Raw genomic sequence first — 10286 nt, forward strand, 5'->3', positions numbered from 1 at the left:
GCACATCCAGCTATTTGTCTTTGACAAAAGGATCAAAATACGTATTGGAGGAAAGATGGCCTCTTTAGCAATACACATAATATTGAAGCTGGACTGATATATTTCACTATGTACTTAATTAAAATAAAAATGGATCAAAGATCTAAATATTAAAACATAAAAACAGCATAAGCAATATAAAATAGATAAAACAAAGTCATTGGTGCAGTCAAGGTCTTTCTAAACACAATTCTAATTGCAGAAGAAATAACAGCAAGAATCAAGAAATGATATTATATCAAAGTAAAACACTTCTACACTGCAAAGGACACAATCAACAGTGTGACTGAACAACTTAAAATGCCATTATTGATCCATCATTGGGTAATATTTAGACTATATGAAGAATTCAAAAAATCAGACTCTCCAAAATAAAAGATCCAATTAAAAATGGGCAAGTGAAATAAACAGACATTTTTGGGAAGACATACAAATGAACAATAACCATAGGAAAAAATGTTCAGTATTTCTGGCCATTAGAGAAATGCAAATTAAAACAACACCAGTATTTCACCTTATGCCACAAAGAATATCCGTAATCAAGAAATCAAATAACAGGCTAGCATGGCTGCAATAAAAAGGAAGCTTCTCCATTGTTGGTGGGAACATAATTACAATCATAAAAGAAATCAGGATGGAGACTGCTTGAAAGGAAGTGCTCAAAAGGACAGAGCAACCAGGACAGGGGAAAGGAAACAGGGAAGAAAGGAAAAGATTCTATGCATGCTGGTAAACACGTATGAATATACGCATGTATACGCAGGCTAGATAGATAACTATACTACTAATCTGTCAGTTCATCAAAAAAAAGTTAGTGCTGTCACTGTTTGACTGATCACTTTTGTGTCTAGATTTTGTAACCCGAACAACTTCTAAGACAGCAATACGCAATATATTGCCTAGTGCTAATTTCCTACTTTCTTGAAATTCTGTATCATTTCGACCTTTTTTATGTTTTGCTTTTTAAATTTTTAAAAAAAATTTTTTAAAAACCTTAAAAACAGAAATTCCATTGACCCACTTATTCACCTTCTAGATATCTTCCCTAAGAAGAGCTAAAAAAATTATATTACAGTTGCACATGTATTATAATTCATAATAGTTAAATATTAAAAATAGTTTATATATCTGGATAAATACATAAAGAAAATGTATCTACACATAATGATACCATTAGGCTATAAAGAAGCATAAATTTATAGGAAAATGGATGCATCTTTAAAACATAATCTGAAGTGAAACAAATCTGACCCATAAATTTAAACACCATTTAAACAAAAAGGTTTAGAAGCTACAGAAGTAAACTTTATATTACAAGATTACATGATCTTAATAAGAAGTTAGGTGATGTCTTACAGATTCATTTATACTTAATGAAATACTATTCTGCCATAAAGAAGGATAAACCTGAGTCATTTATAGGAAAGTGAATGCACCTTGAGACCATAACGTTAAGTGAAAAAGTCAGACACTCAAGCTTAAATATTGCAAACTTCTCTTATATGAGAAATGTAAAGTATAAGTAATTTAAAAAATAAAAAGCAAACAATAGAAAACATTGGAAGTGGCTCTAGAGATAGAGGGAGGAGAGAGAAATGGGAGGGAAATGGGAATAAAATGAATTAAGATGTGTGAAGGATGTGTAAATCCTCCTTAGGATGTACTGCAAATGTGTACTAATAAAAAGAAATAAAAATATATGTGGACAGAGCTAGCAGCCCTAAAGAGTGAACTAGGTGAATTACAGGTTTTCCTCAAAAATTTAAAACAACAACAACAAAAAAGAAGGCTCAAAAGACTTTCATCTCATCATCTGTTTAGGTTTAGTTCCTCAACAAAAGCTTGGGTAAGTAAAAGTTCCAATTTCATATTCAAAATGTAAAGTGGGTTGTACTTGAGGAACATCTCCTGACAGTAATGAAATTGATTCATCGATGTTTACATGTGAAGTGTTATTTCTCTTTGAAGGGTATAAGCTGTTCTGTCCTTTGGCATAGTGTATAGGTGTGACTGCAAATCTGGTCAAATGCTGACCCTGCAGGAAAGCCTGGATGACTTTACTGACCCAACAGGAGAATCCACTCAGAGAGCTGGTATCATGCCATAATCTAGGCAGTGACAAAGCAAAGGAACATTGCACCTCGCTTTTGGGGATGAATTTTGCCTCTCAGAAGCCTTCTAAAAGGCCAGGGAGATAGCTCAGTGGCATACCACCTGACTAGCAGGAGTGAATTTGATTCCTGGTTCAAAAAAATGACTTAGAAATATTATACTCTTCTGATTGTGCTCTCTGTGAGCAGAACAAGATACACATTTGGAAGTGTTCTTCACCTTGATGATCCAATCTTAGAATACATCAGCAAAATTGGATACAGTTAGGAAAAAGGCACGATCCTGAATTTAAATTACTAAGTATTAAATTTTATTAATTAACAATAAATATCGATTTGACTCTTTGAATACAATGAAAATAAACATACTTAATGGTTTTTTCATTATTTATAAGAAAAAATGAATAGATATTACTTCTATTAAGAATAAAACAAAATCATATCTCTTAATACTTAATCAGCCTAAAGGAAAATTTTCTCTGGTATTCATGAATTTATACTATACGCACACTACTAGCTTTGAAACACTGGCACAATCCTGCATATAGGGTTTAAATCTATTTATGCAGAATAACGTGAAAAGATTGAGGGTCTAAAGAGACAGGTGGTGTGGAATGTTTAAAACAGAATCAAAGGTCTCTACACTGACTTTCACCTGTATCTAAGGACAAAAAGACAGATATTCTTTAAACCTAATAGAGTAACACACATAGAAAACTGTTAAATTTGATTAATATACTACCCAGAGGAAAATCTCAGCACTGTGATGTACGTGTCTATTCCTTTAATATGCATGTATATATTGTTCTGCCTTTGGGTGTTTTGCAGCAAAACTGAAATATGCAAAAAAAAGTTTGTTTCCCAATTTTTAATATAATTATACCTATAAAAAATAAGAATTGCATCAAAAAATTTAAAAAATTGTTTTTTCACCTCAAAATCACTTCTTTTTCTGAAGGTAGTTGCTTATTGACTGTTGTACGCTTGTTCCAAAATAGATATTGCTACATCATCCTACAGAGAGCATTGTCACCAAAGGCTTACAGTTATGCCAGGTATGTCCTGGAGAATTTAAAAATGGAAAAGATTTGTGGGGTTCATAGTACATAATCAAGTACAATAAAGTCCCCTCCTCTATTTTGCAAAGTTTTTCAATATGTAACTTTTTTAAGTTATTAAATCCATGATACCAATTTGAAACATTTTCAAGTTAATATAGGATATATAGTTTGCACACCTCTGATAACTTTCCACTGACAAAGCTGAATTTATCAGCTGCAAAGCCAAGGCTTCCACACATCAATGCTCCACTGCATCCGTTCCTCCTTTTCAACTGCACAACTGCAGAGCTGACCTGGCCACACGCAGAAGTCATTGGCCTTTTGCCTTGGGCTTTCCCAGGCTGTAACCTTTTCTGTTCTCTACATCTCTGCATTGAGTTTCAACCCTTCTCTGTGGTTATCTCACCAAGCTTTAAAAATATCTTTTATCATAGGTTAATTACTATTATTATTAAATTGCTTAATATTCTGATTGCTTATCATGATAGAAATGCTTCTCAAGTTCTCATTTTCAATTCCTGGTCATCGTAGGCAGACAACTTCCCATCCCATTTCAATATGTCCAGTTGGATTGAAATAAACTGTTACCTCTTCCAAAAAACAACATTCAGTAGCACTTTGTGGCTAGGAATTCCCCTGCATATGCAGCCACGTGATGACCTTTAATAAAGAGGTTCAGATCTTCCTTACCATTAAATCTGGCTTCAAGTTGACTGGAAGTTTTGGCTAACTAAAAAGTTATATCCTTTAGTGTAATTCTTCTGTATCCATCTGTCTATGGTGTACTTGATAATAAACAGTTTCCAGTGGGTTATATTTTCAATTAGGAACATACTGATTTTGAAGTTTTGCTCCACTTTCTTGAAGTATTCTGGATTCTGTCACAAAATTTCTTGCTAAATGCTTACCAAGCATTTGCTAAGTGATCCTTGGAAGGTCTTAATGGAACACTAATACATGAGGGGTGTGCTGCCCAGCAGCATCCTTCATAGTCCTGTCCAGTGTCATGTGCAATTACTCTGGAGACCTCTAATACTCATAATTTTTATTTTACTTTCTGCATCAGTTCCCCATAGTCCACCCTTTCTCATTGTGCTACATGTCACATGTTACAGGTATTTTATGTATTTTTGTATCATGACTCCATAATTCCAGTCAAAATCCCAATTTAACAATAAATAAAGTTCAGTCACCTCCCAGTCCTGGTTAGTGTGCAAAAAGAACCTAACTGTGGATAAAATTCACCAAAACAAATAAAAAATGAGAAAAATATTCACTAATGGTTATATTTGTGCAAATTTTATCATGACCAAAAGTGACTTGTTTAACTGTATACCAGAATATAGGAGTAATTTGCTTGTTATTCAATGTGTTTATTCAAAAAATAATAAATGAAATTAATATATTAGAAAATAATATAAGTAACCAAATGACTCAAAGTGAATCTGAGTCTTAGCTATATTCATTATGAAGCAAATTCATCATGTTTCCTGGTTTAGGAGGGGGAAAAGGTAACTTTGTTTTTGAGGATTTCCAAAGGCTGGAGCCAAATGAGACCTGGAATTCATGGGAAATAGAAGCTTCCTGAGGACTTTCCTGATGCAGTTAGTGCTGACTGGAAGAGGTGAGCAGCCGCACACTTTCAAAATGTTCTAATGGGAGCTCTGTCCTTTCCAGACATCTGCCTCAACCAAAGATAGTTTTTCTATTCCCCCTTTTATTTCTACCTATAGGAGAGGGAAATGTCTCCAAATCTAAACCATCCCACTGAGACTTCAACTTTAAAAACTGCAATAAAACCATATAGCCACAAAATACAGAACTGTATGAGATTATCTTCATCCACTGAATGGTTTCCTTTGGATCTGAAAGTGGGAGCAAAATAAACTATAGAATTATGACCAGTGACACTGTTTTTATTTTGAAGCCCTTTGATCCAGCAGAAGAGTTAAGACGGGATAAAGTATCTCCTATCTTGGGGCATTTGATTTTAATTACCCAGTGCAACTTTGGAGTTTATAAAAATATTTCAAATGCATTAAACTTTAGAAATATAATCTCTTAAGAAGAGTATTAGTAACTTCACTAGGTGAGTAAATTATAAGTTAAAGTATAAACAGAGCACTGTTTTCATGCACGGGGTTAATATGTAGCAGAGTCTGAGTTTAAGAGTATCTTTGGTTGCAATCCTTCCGTGAGCACATAATTACCTTTAAAATGCCTGAGTGCTTGAATTTAAGTGAACTCACACAATGTAAGAGAATTTTAGGTAGGTGTTGTAGTAAGGGGTTGCAAAATACAGGACACAGAATTTATAGTATTATTTATAATCATCACCCAAGAGTCAAAAGAGGTGCAGAAAATCTTTCCACAGCACTAAAGACCTAGGAAATCCTGCCAACTTGCCTGGATCCCATGGCAATAACCTGCATGTGTTCAGCTGAAAACCCAGAGCCCATGACAGCGACCCATGCAAGCCTATCCCACGGATCTGCACTGGGAAGGCCCAAAGGTCAGCGGTGGAAACCAGACAGTCTATACCACTGGGGTGAAGGATCTGTGCCAGTAGTTGAAGGTTCTACATGGGAGCAAAAAGCAATACTCAAAATAAGGGCAAGGGCTGGCTCTAAAAGTCCCAAAGCCATCCTCAGTAACAACAATGTCCCAAGCTCCTCCGAAGATAAGAATCAAGTACATATCAGGAAGCTAGCATGACAACTTCTCCATGAGAACTAATAGCTCCAAATAACAGCAACACTTAGGAGAACCCACAATGCTTCTTTCTTCCTCTCCATTTCTCCTTTTTATGCTGACAAACATCTTAAAATGGGCCATCCATGCTCAGCACCATGCTGATTCAGTTCAGCCGACATTTAAATTGACCACGAGTCACCAATATGCTAGAGTATGTAGGATTTGATGGAATGGGGAAATGAAACCTTTCTGAGATCCGTTAGACTTTGGCATATTTCACTAAATACTTATAAAGGCATCTTTACAAATGTCCAGATATAATTGTTGGTGGCTAAGGTAATAAAAAGGCTCTGACACTATTTAATGAATAAGAAAAGTTCTGTGAGAAACTGGCTTGAAAGAATTTTACTGTTCTTAACTTATAGCTAGTAAGTCGTGCAGCGGCTTCTTACTGTGCTTCTTAATATACAAAAAGCTTTTTTCCTGATTTCATTCTGCTCTTTCCTCTTCCTTTCTCAGTGCTGTGTCCATACCTACCTTTGTTTCTCTTGCACAAGCCCCTCAGGCTTATGCTTTCAAGCAAAGGATGGATTCCTAGTTTTCCTGTTTAAGTTTTGTTGTCCAAAGCTTCCAGAGAAAAAATTTACTTTTAGCAAAGTTATTATGGATTGGATGTTTGTGTACCTGTAACTGCTATGTGATTGTACAGGCATTAGGTTCAGATGAGGTAATAGGCACATAAACCCCAAGATGAGATTGGTGTCCTTAAACCAATTGGGAGTACACTACCTTCCTGTATTTTTCCTACGTTAGGATATAGTCAAATAGTATCCCTCTGTAAGCTAGAAAGAGGCCAATCACTAATAATAAAACAGGATGACACATTTTACTGGACTTTATAGGGTCTAGGACCAATAAGAAATAAATGTCTCTTGTTTAAGCTATGCAGACTATGATGTTCCATGATAGCAGTAAAGCAGTCTAACACGACACTGCTTGTAGTTTGGGGATCTGTTTGATCACATCACCTGACCAGCGCCTTTCAGAAACAATTGTACTAAATGACATTTTCTATGTGTATTAGTTCATGGTATTTAAGGTACCTTAGATAAGTTTACAGTGGCACTTTGTACATAGTAGTACACATTTCACATACCAAAACCTTGTTTATTATTGTTATAATAATGATTTATTATATTATTAAAGAATTATTAAATAACTATGCCTCCTGGTGTATAGTAACTATACTAAATATTCTACATCTATCATTTTATTTAAATATCTTTTGGTAATTCCAATATTCCTGAAATCTTGATTTTATAGATGACAAAAAGATTTGGAAAGAAAAGTTTCTCATCTAAAATTTCACAAGTCTTCAGTAGATACAAGATTTCAAACCCAAGTCTGACTCCTCTGTACAGCTGGTTACAGTTCACTGTGGGTAATGGAGGGTGTGGAGCACAGCAACTCGCCCATAGTGACTTGCTCTGAACAACTAAATGTATTTTCTTAAGTGTTCTCAATGTTCATTCTCAACTGGGAAATATTTCTCTGAAGTCTGTATCATTTTAAAAATCTGAATTTACATTGTATTGAATTGGAGTTTTTGTTTGCTTTTTTTTTTTTTATTGAGTTGTTGTCAGCCTGATTCAGGCAGCAATATTCTCAGTGGTGGTCCTAGGAAAAGGGTTGTTTGCCATAGAAAATCTAGAGCTATCACATGGACCTTTGGGTCGCATTTTGGCCTACTGCCTGAAGTTCTTGCACTAGAAAAGGAAGTCCTACCAGCTCAGCCATTTGGCAGAAAGCCCAATGGAACTGCTTTTGTTTTGGTGAAAGAGACTGATCTACAAGGACTGCTTGAACACAGAACAGATCAACAGGATATTTTCCAGGGTCTAGTTAACTACAGGAACCTGTAAGAACCACATTTTGGAATAAGTGTGCAGAACACTGTGAATTGGGGAGGAACTATGTGGTTGCATGTCTGTGTGGGAGTGACTGTCTGAAGTTTAATTTATGTCTCTTGCAGGGACTACATGAAATCATCAAATATTATTTTTTCAAGACTTGGATGAAATATTACAATGCATTACCTGAACACTGCTTACAGATCTATTTCTTTGTATTGCCACATACTGCAAGATTAAAATAATAACTGTTTCTACATAGTGAACACTTCTTTTCCTCTGTACTGAACACTTACCATTTCCAGGCACTAATTTACACCCTTAATATTTTTATTCAATTAGTTCCTTGCAGAACACTACAGAATTGTACACCAATTCCAAATTTTTAAGAAGAAACATAGGCTCAAGAAGAACAAATCCTAACGTTTACATTTCTTGGAGTTACCAATTTGGGATATAAACTTGCATCTGTTTATTCTGAGACAGACCAATAAAGCTTAGTGGTAACTGATAATTGCTCATTTCCACGTAGATCTCAGACCTTGTGGGAAAAACAAACTTCCCCATAAACTAACATTTTCATTAGGTCAATGTTATGATTTATTTTGGATCTTACGAGTAATTTTTACTGTCTACTGGAATCAAAGTAGGTAATCTCACCTCTATCTTTGCTGTATTCCTGTGAGATCATGCACAATTCTTATTCAAAATAGGCATTACTTTCATTTCATTTGCAGCATAGTGTTTATGATCACTGCCATTCAAAATGTCTGTCAGATCATAAGTATGAAGATGAACAATTTTAGAAATTTGTTTATGTTCCACTATACTTTTTTAGTATGGACTATGCATTTGCTGTGCAAGAAATAATTAAATATTTTTTTTTCAGGATGTCTCAAGATTTAACACAATGTGAAGTTTCTCTTTATTCTATGACTACTTTTACCTATATTTGCTAAAAATTGTATGTATTAGATTTTAATACCCAGTTTCATTCTATGCAATTTGACATGACTTCAAATTCACATAAAGATACATAGATTGAAGTAAAATCACCAGTAGTGTTTAGAAAATTGCATTGCCAGATTGGACTATTCAAAGCCCCTCAATTCAGAGAGGTAGAATTTCAGCCTAAATAGGTTAGTTTCACTTGATTTATGAGTCCCAAATCCTCATCTCTGGCAAAACTCCTCAGGATGGAAACTTAATACACAGCCTCACCCTTAAGCCAGACAAATAAACCTTCTGTTTGGAATAAAATATAAATCTAAATCAATACTTCTTAAACATTTTCATCTTTTGGGCTCTGGTCCAGGTTTTGTGGTTGTTGCTAAAAATATTGCCATTAACCCTTCTTGAGCAGCAGACACAAAATGAGCCTTTCTGTTCTTCTGTGGAAAAAAGGTAATTTCACTTAGTATTTAAAGAAACAGCAAATGTTATACTCATATGAAGAAGATAAAACCATATCTACTGCTTTGATGAATCTGAAAATCAAATCTCAGATTTACATTTATACTCACCACATTAAATTAATTAGGTAATATACACAATACAGAACATACACATGTAGCCCATTTTAAAATTACTTTTTTCTTGAGACTCAGTATCTGAGAAATGAGAACTGTATAACTGGTTACCTGTGGTGCTAGGCCTTGGCCAGTTTGGCAATAAAGAATCTTTCAGTGGACGCCAACAGTGTCTTTTTCAGGCCTTCCTTGTAGATGCAGGAGAGAAGAATTGTCCAGTACTGATGGGACACAAACATCCCCCAAGCCTTGTAGTCTGCATATGAAGCTTGGGTGGCATACCAAACAGCAGGTCCATTGCCTGATGAGTTGGTTTGAGGATACCAGTGGACTCTGAGGTCATACAATATTAGTATTGTCCTCAGGTCTTGTGAACATCTCTCTCCTTTGAGATTTCAAGGATATCAATACTGGAGAACACAAAAGAATCAACGGGGTTCACACCACACACTTACATCTTTACTCTGAGAAATTCTTTGCCCTCCTTTTTTAAAGCTACTTTTAGAATAAACAAGAGGTAACATAGAATAAATTTCAAATCATAATTTTTGCCTACCACTATCATGAGCAGACTTTGTAATCTGATTATCTTCACTTGTAATTTGTAGATTGTTGTATGAGATCACAAATGTCTCAAAAACACTGATTGAACTTGCAGGAAAAAAAAGACAATGTTATAAATGTAGATCTTGGGAAATGGGAAGAAAATGCTCAAATGAGAAGGAAATAAGGAAAGGAGGAAGAGGAAAAGAAAAAAGAATAGAAGAAAAAATGGAAACATTTTGTAAATAAGGAGGGCAAGCAGGATTAAAGTGAGGGTAGGGGATTAGGGAAAACAAAGAATCAAGATGTAATGTACAGGTATGAATTTCCTATGATGAAAATGATCACCATGTATATCTACAATGTGCCAATAAAATTTAAAAAATAAATATTATAATG

Source organism: Cavia porcellus, unplaced genomic scaffold (assembly GCF_034190915.1).
Source record: "Cavia porcellus strain 051 isolate PalLab524CR breed Dunkin Hartley unplaced genomic scaffold, mCavPor4.1 scaffold_11, whole genome shotgun sequence".
Classification (NCBI taxonomy): Eukaryota; Metazoa; Chordata; class Mammalia; order Rodentia; family Caviidae; genus Cavia; species Cavia porcellus.